Here is a 14938-nt window from a genome sequence, read left to right as displayed (position 1 = left end):
ATGATCAAATGAACATTAGTATGCAGATTTGGTGCTCTGGTATATGACCGTGCATCAAAATAGGGCAGATAAGTAGTACAGAGGAAGACAGTCAAATTTTTCTTAACCAAAACTACTATTTGGCATTAGTAGATGCTATTATTTAGTTTAGACACTATTGTAATCATTTTTATTCATTTGTAAGATAGTGAGTCCTTCACATTGTTTCCCTCTTATGTAGTTGAGCAGTGAGCTCTAGGTAGTGAGCATGAATGCAAGTGCATTCCCCTTTTTGTAATATTATCATACTCCTTATCAAAGTATAATAATATTGTGGGTTCAAATCCAACCATGGTTTTTTCCTTTTCGGGTTTCCATGTAAAAATTCTAGTGTTATGGTTTTGTGGTTGACTAGTTTATGTTTCTGCACTTTACTTTCATTCTTATGCATCTAGTGGTTTAAGAATCAGTTTAATAATTTGTTAATTACAGAACACTAATTCACCCCCCTCTCAGTGTTCATTGATTCCAACAATTAGTATCAGAGCTTAGTTCCTCGGAAGGAGCCTAATATCTTGAGGAAGATCCGAAAGATTGAATCAATGGACTTTGGTTTGCAAAAGTAACTTACTGTTGCACTTGAAGATCTTGATGCAGCTATGAAAGAGAAAATTAGCTTGAGGAGAGGTCTGGAAGCAACTGAAAATTTTATTGAATCTCTGAAAGAACAAGTGAAAGTGTCCAGAGAGAAGAGAAAGGAATTGATGGATAAACTCAAGGAGAAAGAAGAACAAAGTATTGATAATCAAGCCCTACAAGACAAGACAAATGAATGTGAGAATATTTCTAGAGAGAATGCAGTCCTGAAGAATGAGATGCAATCCATTGTGATGAAGCTGAAAAAGGAGATTGAAGACAGGAAGAAGAATGAGGAAAATATGACTCAGTCATTGAAGGATAGATCTGAAGAATGTTGCAGATTGAACTGTGAGAATGATCAGTTGAGACTTCAACTGGTGAAATTCAAGAATGATGGATAAGAACTTGAAAGGTGTATTATAATTCTAAGAGATTAAATTTCCATTTCTAATGGGTAAAAAGAAAAATTCAAAGGTAGCTCAGCCAGGCTAGATGAGATGCTATAAAGTTAGAGAAGTGGAAAAGACATGCGAGGACTTGGATATGAGAAAGGAGAATCCTTCAGTTCTGGACAAAACAATCATCAAAAGAACAAGAAACCTCAGGTAAGACAACCTAATGCTTATAAATTTAATGGTAAATGTGTTGTTTGCAATAAATTCGGTCATATGGAAAGTCAATGCAAAAATAGGATGATGAATAATGGTCCTACCTTTACCAGTTAATGTTTCAAATGCAACAACTTTGGGCATAATTCAAATATGTGTAGAGCAGTGATGAACAATTTCCAAAATAAGAGATGTTATGCTTGTGGAATGTTTGGACACATTTCTAACCAATGCAGGATGAGACAAAACTAGATGAACTTCCGACCTATGCAAGGAAATGTTGTTTGCTATCCATGCAACAAATCCGGTCACATTACAAAATATTGTAGAAGCAATAATATGAGAAATAATGCTCTAGTAAAAAAGAACATATCAGATGAAAAGGGAAAAGTGAAGGTTGAAGAAGTCAGAGAGAAGCATAAGAAGATGTGGATTAAGAAGGAAGATTCAATTGTTCAGAATGGCTCCACACCTGATTCTGGTGTTGGAACCTCATTCAGTAACTAAAGCATTTGGGCCTTAGGGGGAAGCCTTTCATGTTTATCCTTAAAACCCCATTTTGGAGATCTATAACCGGAAGAGAAAGGTTGTAGATGATTGAGATTAGTTGTGCAGTTGATATCCATAAGATTACATGCCTATCTGAGTATGCAATGACGAATTATTGAAGAAGCAGGTTATCTGGAAAGCCTTTAGGGTTGTGCATTTAATACAGCTTAACATTAGGTTTTCGGTGGCTAAAAGGGCTTTTTTTATAATTCATTCTTCACATTGTGAATGAAGAGAAAGAGCGGGAGAGCAAGGCAAGTGAGATTAAGAAGTGAAAACTAAGCTTGAATTGATCCGATAGTGATTCCCAGCATCGAGTTGAAATTGAAAAGGTATTTATCCATATTCGAGTTATTCTTCATACCCTATTTTTGAAATGGCATCATGATCTGGTCTAGTAACTCCATTGGTAGTAGAAATCACTAAAAGGGAAAGGCCATTGTTTAAGAAACATCCATTCAAATAGGTCGAAGATGATCTAGAAGGAGCATTTTCTTTTGTGTAATATGGTGTGTTGCACAATGAGGATATTAGGGCATACATTCATTGTAATATCAACATGCTATATCATTATACATCGAGCATATGATGGATGGAATGGGGGATCTGAAGCCTGAATTCAAATCATTGCAAGACAGTGGTTTTATCTAGTTTGTTCACTTTGTGGTGTTCGATGAACTCGAATGGGTCAGGTATGTCTTGAGCCAAATCTATGATGATTTTATATGGCTAGATAGACCTCACAAGATCACAAAGCAATCCATTCAAGCGGTAACCTATTTCAATGCAACCAATGAGATCCCTGGTCTGAGAAATGTTAAGAACACAACAGTGACATTGGTTACTAGATCCTAGCATGACAGTCATTCAATGACAATAAGTGATATCATTGAACATGATGTGGGATTTGCCTCAATGGTGACAGGATACAAGGTGCACCAGTCCAGAAGATAGAATTCAGTATCTGGTATTGCAATATTTGTAGCTTATTAAATGCTCGAGGAGGACAAAAAATATGATCTGTGTGCAGTGCTTCTTATTGAGCAAATGAGCAATATGAAGAAGATCAAACAAGATAAGAAACATGTTTTCAAATTCGGTTCTCTGATTGTTTGTTTTGCACTTTACTTTTTGAATGAAATCCCCGATATAGCAAAAGTATAGTAGGCTTATGATAAACCAGTGGCAGTCCAAATTAAAGAAGGCTTGCAAGGACTAGATGATGTGGTAGCACAAAAATATTCTTTGTGGGATTACTTCAAATCATTTCAAGCTATGATGCAAAGTAGAGAGAGAATCCTAAAAGACATTGCTGAAATATATGAAGATACCATCTGCTTTATGGTAGACAAAGACCATGTTGTCTTCGAAATCTGATTCCCTTTAACATCCCCAAATTAATATGGTTTAAAGCTTGGTGTAGAAGAGATATCAAAGATAAGGAAATTCTCAAGGCAACATATGACAAGGTTTGGATAGACCTTCTACACTTCGGGCTTCCTCGGAGCCCAGGTGGGTATACCTTTGTGAATTAAATTCACACTTTCGAACATAAACCCACAACAAACCAGTCCAGAAAACCAGTGGATTTATTCACCTTGAAATCAACTGAAAACAAAGGATGGAAATTGTACTTAATCTCAGCATTTTGATCAACAAAGCATGCAATAAACAACTTCAATTAATACCAGTGCCTTATCCAAGGTCACAGAGTCATCTAAACTCAGATAAAACTCCTTAAACAACACATCTTTATATTACCCATCGGTTTAGTTTCTATTAATCCTTATATATGCCTGACACATACAAGAATTCAAGCATTCCAAACTAAGCTATGGTCCTCAGAATTCGAAGTTCCTCCCAAAGAAATTACTAGTATGAGTGATCTCGCGTATTTAATTTCCCTCCTAAAGAGAAAAGCTAACAAGCACTTATACTAAAATTGCTTTGCAATTCCATTCAAACGGAACAACCCTTGATTATTCAGAATGAAAATAGTAAATAAAGTTATGAACAAACTTGAAGACAACACAAAGCTTTACTCAAAACCGATGGTCTGTATATTGATATTCAGTTTAAGAAAAATTACAATAAATTCTGATTCTCCATTAAACTTAGAAAAGCTCAAATAAATTTCTGCAGCGTTTTCTTACAAAATTTTGTGATCCCTTTTCCTCTAGTCCTGGTATCCATTTATAACCACATGGATGCACAAAGCTTCGGACCTTTTGAGGAGAGTTTGTTACAAAATAAAGAAGTTACAAGTCTTTTCGCAAAAGCAGTTACAAGCACTTTTCAGCCTCTGCAATTATTTCAACTTGTTATTCTGTTGCAACCTCTTCTGTCTTTTCAGGGGCGCTTTCCAACTGTTCCGGATCCTGGGTGGCATATTTAGTTGCCCACTCACTATATATTTCTTCTGTCGGCCATGAAAAATTAATCGCATCATCTTTATTTTTAGTCAACCTTTTCCAAGAATTCCTCAGTTTGTTGACTTCTGAATTAAGAAAACCATAATGTGACTTAATTTTTTCTATCTCTTGTATTGTCACAACAAAGAAAGAAGTATCATCAAGATCAATGATTCCTTTGACTCTTGCTGACAATTTGGCTTCTATCTCCTTAAGCCATATCTGCTTGTCTTTTAACTGATCTGGATTAGCAAAAACTCCTGGGAGTAACTCACAAACTTGATCAGTGTATTCCTTCTTAAGCAATTTAACCCTTCTATCCACATTATCCACCTCTGTTTCCAATTGCATTAAGACCTTAGCGACATCAGAAGTGGATTTGATAATGGGATTAGCTCTTGCTTCATCACAGGATACACACATGAACTCTAGATCTTGCTCCCTAGGTCTCCATCTATCAAAAATGGGTGTCAAAATTACCTTATCTCCTCAGCTCATTCTATATCTCCATAATTTTTCCCACATTGTTATAAAGCAATGAGGCATTTATCGTATCTGCAAAACTGGAGATTGTGGCCCTTACCTTTTCCTCATATTTCCCTGCATATAAGGCCTGAGCCTGTTTCAGGTTTTCTAGTTCTTGAGGAGTAATCTCAATCATTTGAGAGCTAGAGGGTGCTGGAGATGGTGAAAATTCGATGATAGGGCTAGTAGGTGGAGGTCTTGCAGGAGAAGAGGAAATCATCAGTGTTGAAGACTCACCTTGTTGGTGCTGTCCCATCAACTGGCTTTGCAATTTAGCAATAATGCTATCTTTACCTCTCAGCTCCTCCTTGGCACTGTTATAGGCCTTCAAAACTATTTCCAACTTAATTTGGAGGGCCTCCTTTTCTTTGGCTTCCTTCTCAGCCACTGCAACACTGAATTTTGCAGTTTCTAGCACAGTGCTAGCAGCCTCTACTACCCCTGTACTCTGTACTCTTTTTACCATCATTCCACCAAGGTAACTTGACCCTGAGGTGTCTTTGCCTTTCTTTCTCTCATTCCTATTGAGAGACCACATAACTAATGCAGCATTATCCTTATTGAAGGTAACTCCTTCCATGGGTTTGGTCTCTTTTCTTACTGCATCTAACACCAAGGCATCTGCAATATCCCACTCTGGTAAGATTAGCACTCCAGCTTGTGCTACCATATCCCTTCCCTGCTCAGGGGTGATGGTTATGAATTCCTCCATCATCTCTTGTTTTATTTCTTCCTCCACTGAGGCTGGATCTTTATTGGGCTGCTCAGCTTTTCTTGTCTCACATCTAGCATTATATCTATCTATATGCTATTTCCAAATGAATTGCATAAATGCTTCTGATGTGACAAAGTTGTCATCAGCTAAAAAGGCACTACTTGCCTTTTTTATCTCTGGATCCCACTCTTGGCCTTTGAGTTCAGTGGAGGTAATATCCATTTCAGCATCAATGGGCTCTTCTGGCATCCCTTCCTCCACTTCATCATAGGTGTATGCAATTTCCCCTAAGCTTCCCAACTGCAAGAGGTGTTCAGCCGCTGCTTGTTCATCTCCTATATGGATAGGGGATTGGGATGGGGAATACAAGGGTGTATCTGATTGCACTTCCTTCCCCACCCTTTGTCTCTTTGGGCTGTCTTGGATGTCAATGACATCTTGTATCTTCCTCTTTCCTTTGGATGTAGAGGGCTCTCCTGTTGTAGGCACCAACACACTGTAACCTGATTTTTTATGCAATGTGTAATCACCAGGAGGAATTGCTTTGCTGGAGGCTGACCTGCTCAGGATCACTCTGGCCTTTTCAGGGTTGCTCTTAATCACAGCTTCCCTCTTCTCCTTTAGTGTTTGCATCACATCTTCAAAGCAAACAATCAAAAATTTTATTTTTTTTTCTAATGGGAAAAAGCTAGACAATGGGTCATAGCTAGCATCAAACTGATGCACAAAATCCAAGGCTTTCTTATAAGCCACCCACTTTTCTTTCCTTAGTTCCAGCTCATCTAGATCAAATTCATTCCTGATGAGGTCTTCAGGAAATTGGAATTGATGAGGCCTACCTCTGCATGCTACCTTCTTCCTAAACACACCGTTGAAGAAGTCCTTTGGATTAGCACACCTGGACACTGCAGTGGATAAATGATAAGGTTTGAGGAAATCCTCAAAGCAATTCCGGCCTCCCTTTGTTATTACGAATTGGTGGGCTATGGTAGCTGCAGGGAAAATAGTCCCTTTACCTCTGCCTGTTAACTCTGCCTCTTGTAGGCCACCAATTTGCCTAAGGATCTCTGCTATTCCCACTTTGAGAGGGACCTGGTAAGGTAACAAAAATGGAGTACCCCTGAAACCAAAAACTCTGAAAACTGTGGAGACTGGATATAAATAGATGTCGCCCCAGTTATGAACAATTTTGATGTTCTCTGCGAATTCTTTTGGCCTTATGAATTCCAGAAGAACCTTGGGGACTCTTGGGTTATTAGAGAAGAGGAGAGTCCTTATTTTGGATGCAAAATATTTATCAAACTTTAGGAAACTAGCATCCTCTCTGTCCCATGACAACACAGTACTCCATAATTGTACTGGCATTTTTTCTCCTTCCTTCTCCTTAACCAGGTCTAGTCCACTAGTGAAATAATCACCACCTTTGAAGAGAAAAAGGTGCATTAAGAGTGAGTACCATCCAAAAGGTCTATCCACCTTTCCATTATTTATTCCTATCAACCCTCCATGGATAGCATCGGCGATGAAAGAGGCATAATCAAATGTGATAGCAAGAGAAGGATTCAAAATCTGGACAATCATTAGCAAGTAATGATTCGGCATATTTGCTTCAGCATCTTCTCCTAGAACTTGACAAAGTGCCCAATACATTCCCTTAGCCCTCAAGGTAAACATACTTAATGAGAAAGGCTCTTGTGTGTTAGGTCCTACAACTGCTAACCCTCCTATTTTCACAAAAAGTTCCTTGAGAGGCCCATTCCTGAGATGATTCCTCTGTGCACCATAAACTTGGGCTAATGATGTGAAATTTATAGGTTCTAAGAAGTTTGTGAACTCATTAAGCCCAAATGCTGTTCTAAACTCTTCAGCATTAATTTCTAAAAGGGTTTTCCCATTTACATCCCGGATGCATCTTGTGACTAGATCATAATTTAATGCCATTTGGGTTAGTAGGTCTGTATCCATGAATACCCCTGGGACTACTAATTTCCCAACATCCAGCTCCCAGATACTGTTTTGAGGAGTAGGAGAATTTCTCATCCCAAATCCAACTTTGAACAACCCCAACCCGGACAGTCCAACCTGTGGGTCTCTCAGCCAATTACCTTTGTCGTACAATCCTTCTCCTATCTTCAGACGGGGAGCCCTGGGCACTAACTCTTTGGCCTTTGAGGCCTGATTGGTTGATAATGTTAACTGTTCTAAAAAGTCATCACATACACTTCTTTCTAAATAGTTAACCTTGCCGGAAAATTCCCTTTTAGGAGCCATTTTGAAAATGCAAGAAAATGAATATCACTCTTAAACAATCCTGTAACAAGAGAATTATCTTACTTAGAACACCACACAAGAATTGCTACAAAAATATGGGAGAACCTGATCTTTGCTTGAAAGAATTTTCTCTGCAACTGAACCGACTTGCTCTGTATCTGAAGAAGATAACTCTGTGTCTGCTCTTCTACAAAATCTTTTAAGAGATATCTTCACTTGGTAGTTAGGAAATCAAATATTTGTACTCAGGGCCTTAACTGTAACATTGATTCTGCATGCTTCGGTCGTCCCTTCGAAATTGAATTCATATGAGAATTCATATTTTTCACTCCAACGGGTCATAACATTCCTACAAGTGTTCCATTTTGCTCTTTCGCAACTTTGCGAAGCATAATTATCGGATAGCTTAGTCCTGCGAAATAGCGCCAACCGTTCGATCCAAAGAAACTTGATCGAGCGTTAGATTAACTGACGGCTTTGGCATTTTTCTGGGTCCCACCTTTTTATTGGCTGCATAATACCATGTGGCGTCGAACCATTGGCCTTGAAATTCCCTTCGCATTCCACTTTATACTGGCCGCGTGTCTTTCCTTTTATACCGACGTTTCCACCTTGGTGGGCCCACACTTTTTCTTAGACCACGTGTCATCATGACACGTGGACGGTTCTCATTTATTCTCGCTATTTCGCAGGCATAAAGAGTGAGCACTTTACCCTTGTGAAATAACGCGAGCCTTCGGATCATCTCTGAAGTTGATCGACATTTAATCCTTTGAAAAGGCTCTCAGGAATGGTGGGCCCGCTGACTTGTCACAAACACATGGCACCCAGTCACTATCGGAGCTGACTTGTCACTCTGTCATTCGCCAGAAGGAAACCACAGGGGCCCCACTTTTGTCTCAACAGCCCTATAGTCCAGGTCATCATCATGACACGTGGATGGTTCTCGTTTATTCTCGCTATTTCGTGAGCATAAAGAGTGAGCACTTTACCCTTGCGAAATAGCGCGGGCCGTTGGATCATCTCTGAAGTTGATCGGTATTTAATCCTTTGAAAAGGCTCTCAGGAATGGTGGGCCCGCTGACTTGTCACAAACACCTGGCACCCAGTCACTATCGGAGCTGACTTGTCACTTTGTCATTCGCCAGAAGGAAACCACGGGGGCCCCACTTTCGTCTCAACAGCCCTATAGTCCAGGTCATCATCATGACACGTGGATGGTTCTTGTTTAATTTCGCTATTTCGTGGGGATAAAGAGTGAGCACTTTACCCTTGCAAAATAGCGCGGGCCGTTGGCTCATCTCTGAAGTTGATCGGTATTTAATCCTTTGAAAAGGATCTCAGGAATGGTGGGCCCGCTGACTGTTGTGACCTGTACCATGTGCCGCCATTTTACTCGCTATCAACAACCAGCTGGACCATCTACGTGGCATGCCATGTGATTTTCGCAACTTCGCGCAACTTTGTCTAGCAAAATAGCGTGAGCCGTGGATCCACCCGTGAGATGCGCACTAATTACTGGGCCTGACAACTTTAGAAGAGAAATATACGAGGCATAAATTTTTTGATTAATTAACATAACCGCCTAGGCAAGCAACAAGGGGGAACACCTCCTACGACCCCATGAACCATTACTTAAGTGAATAAAGTAACGACAGATTAGAAACCAGAGGGTTTAAAACAAAAAGATAGGATCTAAAATAAAAAACCCTTAAACCCTTAAGGTCTAGAACAAAGCTGAAGCACTTGGAATTACACCCTACTCGAAAATTTCAACATACCATAGCCAATCATGGAAACAGAAAAACCCAATTTTAATCAGTGATAACAGACCAATGTCATATGGAGGCAACAAAACCAAGAACTGTATGGATCATGCCCATGGGGTATGAAGTAGATGAAAACACACATGATGTATATGCTCAACATTTATTGAGTAAAGTGGTAGATGAAAAAGAAGATAGGTTTGGTACTTATAAGGAGAAGGATCTAGACCTACACAAGAAATTCACTAAGCTTGCAAGGAAGATGAAGGTCAAGAAAGAGGTTAAAGAGCTTGCAGAACAAATGAGAATAACAAAAGAAGTTGTTCAAAGGGCTAGGGAACAAAATATATTGAAGGAGGAGGACATGGTAAATCCTAAGAAGACAAAACCAACCTCCACTCTGTTGGGTCTCAAATCAACAGATTGGATAGATTCTAAGGAAATGCCAACTCCTATGATCAAACCCTCCAATTGACTTGGCCAACTTATAGAGTGAACCTATTTGGTTACTAACTCTCTCACTTTAGGCTCTGCAGGACCTAGGCGGGTATACCTACTCACTAGTTGTTCCTTCAACTAATGCTTTTTATAGCAAATTTAGTTTCTTAATCTAATATCTCCTAGTTGCAGAATGGCATAGGTTCCTAGAATGGAGATATAGCAGATGAGTTCAAGATTGTTGTTGTAGAAGCTATTCGATCTATGTTTCCTAATTACTTCTATTGCTTTAAAATAACATATGATGAATAAGGTGATAAGTGTAATCTGAATTTAACCAGTGCCTTCCTTGCTGTTTGGGCTACAGAGTCATTATACTTTCTTCAGGACTTATCATGTGAGCCTGTGAGACAATTTTTTAATCCACCCTTTTATGGACCTGTCGGTTATTATTTCTTTTGAGATCAATTTGAATGCTTATATCATACGTTGATTGAATGAATTTAACCCTACCTTTAAGGGACCAATCAATGAAGTACTGCGAGGAACAATTACAATTCGCAAGCAAAACTTTTGTTTCAACCTTATAACATGAAGCACAAATTTGATTTCAAGAATATGAATAACCTTATCACTTTAGATAATATCACAGACAATTGCCAAAACAAAGTGAAATAATCCACAACACATACACAAAGAAAAACAACAGTTCATAGCATGTATTCCATCAAAGTTTGTAAAACTTACAGGCTATCATACATCGCCATCTTCTTATTGTGTATTTTCGTCTTATTCCATATTACAAAAACCATTCTCATATATATATGGGAACGAAAGCTATTCATGAAAAGACACGTCTTTTCGAAATGCTAATCATTAGTTTAAATGTTTCTAACAAACTTAAGCAAAAAGAGATTAAGAATTCCTAAATGATGAATATAATCATCATCTTTAAAGGTTTTGATTTTAGCACTCTGTTTCTTCAATTCTTCTCCTTGTGACAGATATTTGAATATCATCTGGTTGACGGTAGGGGCCATGTCTTTACTTCGATCCATTTCTGACAAAGCCCAATCTTTGACGCTGATAAGCTCATTTCGCAAATCCTCCAGGGATATTACATCTCCTTCTTTATAGACCGAGGGCATTCCAATAGGTCTCCCATCATCCAATTCCTTAAGATCTCTCCTTAGTGCAGCTTCGAGTTTAACATGATTCTCCATGTACGCTACCCCTTCAGTCTTCTCCTCTGGTGTCATTGTATCAGCACTATTTAGTACTTCATGCAATCGTGCTTTTAATCTCTCATGCTCTGTTAATGCCTTTATAGTTCCATTGTACACCTTCCAATATGGTTCAACATGCAAAAGCATGGTGTTGAATCGATGTCCAATGATATCATTGACCAATTTGTCCATCTTTTGTTGGATAGTATTTGCCCGTTTGGTAGCCTTATCTACTTGATATTTCCAGTACAGGGCATCAGAAACATCATCCAAGCTACGTCCTGTGGGGTATGAGGTGTATTCACTTATGGGAGTCCCTGTCTCAAGTTGCAATATTTTTGCTTGCAACTTTGGATTCTCCTCTTTAGATTTTTCGTACAACCCCTTATAGGTGATGTTCTCTCTGACCAAAAATTCTGTTTGGTCCAGATTTAATCTGGCAACATCCAAGTTTAATTTGGCAGTGACCCTAGGGTCAGTCTTTCCAACCTGATGAACCATGAGATGTCCAAAGGTTTCTTCAATATCTACAATAATAGGCCTGAGGAATCTTTTAATTTCAGGGGACAGAGTATAATCCCTATGTTGCCCAAAGGCCGCACTAAGGGGTTTCACAAAATATTCCTGAAAGTGCCAGTATTGGTTGTTCATGAATCTCTGATCCCATGCAGAAACCCACAACTGAACTGGTTTCTTCAAACCATTCTTATCATAAGCTCTGATGCAGAAATCATCTGACCAGAAATTGATTTCTTGTCCGCAATAAAGAATAATATGCATTAACAAAGAGTACAATGAAAATTGGACATTCGCAAGGTCTCCTTTTAACTTCTCCAACCCGTGATTTAAGGCATCTGCAACATAAGTGGCATAATCAAATGACCTAGGGTCTTTTGATTGTAAGTCAGCACACAGAACCATGACCCCAATATCCATGAGAGGATGAGCCTCTAAGCCTAATACTTGGGCTGCAGCATAATATGTATACTTAAAATATGGATGGAAGTGGTTGACATCAAATGGCACCTTGTCATTTTTGCTGAACGGAACAAAGGACCCACCCACTTTCGGTTGGTGAATAGGTAGTCTCCATGTCCTGTAGATGTTTTCCATGCTAAAGAATTCTTGTGACAGTTTCTGCATATCGATTCTATCCTCTACTTCCCATTCAAGATCAAATACCATATCAATAGTTTGTTTGTTAATCACCACTAAGGGATTCCCTCGGTAATCGCATATGGTTTTGGTTCTCGGATTATAACAATCTGCCAGAGCTTTCATTAGTTCAACATCCACAAACACGTTTGGGACTACCAGTTTCCCTAAGTTCTTCTTCCATAGATTACTTATGGGCTCAGGAGCATCCCCTCTTTTGTAGCTAAATAGGAACAATTCATGTCCCCTGATTTCAGTCCAGATGTCTCCCAGATTTTCAAATCTATCCTCCAATCCTTCTTCCTCACTTTTGATTCTTTTAGACCTTATGCTAGATGTGGGACATTGGTCTAGCAAATCCTGAGTCAGAGCTCTCCCTTCCTTCTTCTGTCTTTTGGGCTTCTCCTCAGGGTTTAGCTCTTTTCCTTTCCTACTCTTTTTAGAAGAAGAAGAAGAAGGTTCCATGATTTCAGCAAATACGAGAGACAACACTTGGAAAAATGTCTAGCTCTTCTGATTGTCGTTCACGAATCTTCGCAAGTTCTTCGCAATTTTCAGTCTCTTGGCATCAATCTGGCTCCTCTGAAAATTCGATCAGTTCAGCTGTAATCGTATGGGCAACTTGTGCATAGTTAATTTCTCTGTGTCTACAACGGCTACTCAAGTGTTTAAACTTAATTGCAGATGTGACATTCTTCACTTGGGCCTTTAATTCTTTCGCGGGAAGTACAGTTCGACCAAAATGATTGTAACTCAAGTTTTCGATGAAACCCCTGTCTTTGGCCGAGCATTTTGATCTTTCATCGAAAGCCCATTCTCCTCGATATTACCTTTTCGGTGAGTAACCCGTGTCAAGAAGCCATCTTCAAGACTCATCGAAATCATCTTTTCATCGATAAACTTTCTGTCGATAAGTTACTCGCAAGTTTCATCGAAATCATATTTCAATGAGTTTCGTTCTTCGGTGAAAGCTTGTGCAAGCTCTTCGAAAGTCTCATTCCTTTGATATTCCCTTTATCGATAAAACACTTCAGTTTTTGTTCGATATAATGCTGTCGATGAGATCTGCATTTCGATGAATGCTTTACGATTTTCTTCGGCAATTGTTTCTCCTTGAAACCACTTTTTGCATGTTGCTTTTTACTTTTTGATGAAACTTGGGCATCGATGAGTGGCTTCCTTTATTTACCGAAAGTGATATTCCATTGAAGACCTTTTGCATAGTGCTTTACACGTCATGCTCTATTTCGATGAAAGCACTCTTTCGATGAAACTCCTTTTGAAATGCTCGATACAATTTCATGGCCGAAAATCTTTTAGTCTTTCACGCTTATGGAAATATTTTTTATTTTTTTTATATTTCAAATATAGTGTTCAACACACTCCTCCTAAGACAACCAAGTCAAGGAAATCCTAGTCAGCACCTACCTCTGGTGCATAGAAGCCTATCCCTCCACCCAAGCCACAAGCCAAGTCAACTGGTGGAGTTGAGAAGAGGAAGAAGGAGAAGCCACAAAGGGAATATGTTGAAGACACTGCTGAATATGTAGAGACAAAATATGATAAAGCAATGAAAGAGGTGAGGAAGACATCTACCGATGCTAAGGTGGTGAAGAAACCTCAATCCGATGGAGCCCAGCCAACCAAGAAGACAAGAACAGAAACTGAGCCATCCAGTAAAGCTAGAGAAAGCAAGAAGCAAACATTTGAATTGGATGAAGCTCTGAAGTCTGGCAACGTAGAAGGTACTTATGATGTTGTGACCCCAATGACATTAAATTAAATATTTGATGAAGTGCTTAAGGAAGGTAATTTCAAGAATGTACCTATATATTATGAAAACTATGACGATAATGATCAGAGACCTATAGAAGAAACAATTGTACAGTATATGAATATTTATAGTAAAGCATTAATATAATTATCATCTATGATACCCAGGATTCTATAGGATATTTTGGATGCAAGGAGGCATATAGCCAGTTTGGAAGATGAAAGAATAAAAGAATATGTAGTAGTCAACTTGTCTTCTGTAATTTATAAAGATGAAGTTGATAGATTGCTAAAGCTCACAAAGGATAGATTCAGAAGAAAGAAGAGAGTTAATAAAATCATACTTAGTAAAATAGATGAAGCAACTAAAGAGACTGAAGCAATTTTGAGACAATTTTTGACAGATATAATGTAAACCGGGTGCAAGATGACACTCAACTGGAAGAGAATTTGTTGGAATCAATGAACATTGAGAGGGGGGGGGAAGTGAATCGGTGTTTTACAATTTACAAACATGATAAACCAATTCTTAAACCACTAGATGCATAAGAAAGAAAAGTGAAAAAACATAAACTAATCAACCACAAAACCATAAAAACTGGAATTTTTACATGGAAACCCCAAAAGGGAAAAACCATGGTGGGATTGAGTACCCACAATATTATTATACTTCGATAAGGAGTATGATAATATTACAAAAAAGGAATCCACTTGCATTCAGGCACACTGCCTAGAACTCACTACTCAATTACATAAGAGGGCAACAACCCTGGAGGACTCACTACCCTACAAATGAGACACAAGAGTAATTATAATGTCTAAATTGGAATATAGAATCTATAAATGCCAAAGATCAGTTCCAGTTAAGCACAATCTAACTGTC

The sequence above is a fragment of the Cryptomeria japonica genome, chromosome 3 (assembly GCF_030272615.1).
Source record: "Cryptomeria japonica chromosome 3, Sugi_1.0, whole genome shotgun sequence".
Lineage (NCBI taxonomy): Eukaryota > Viridiplantae > Streptophyta > Pinopsida > Cupressales > Cupressaceae > Cryptomeria > Cryptomeria japonica.
The sequence above is the reverse complement of the archived record's forward strand: the minus strand, read 5'-3'. Positions refer to the sequence as shown.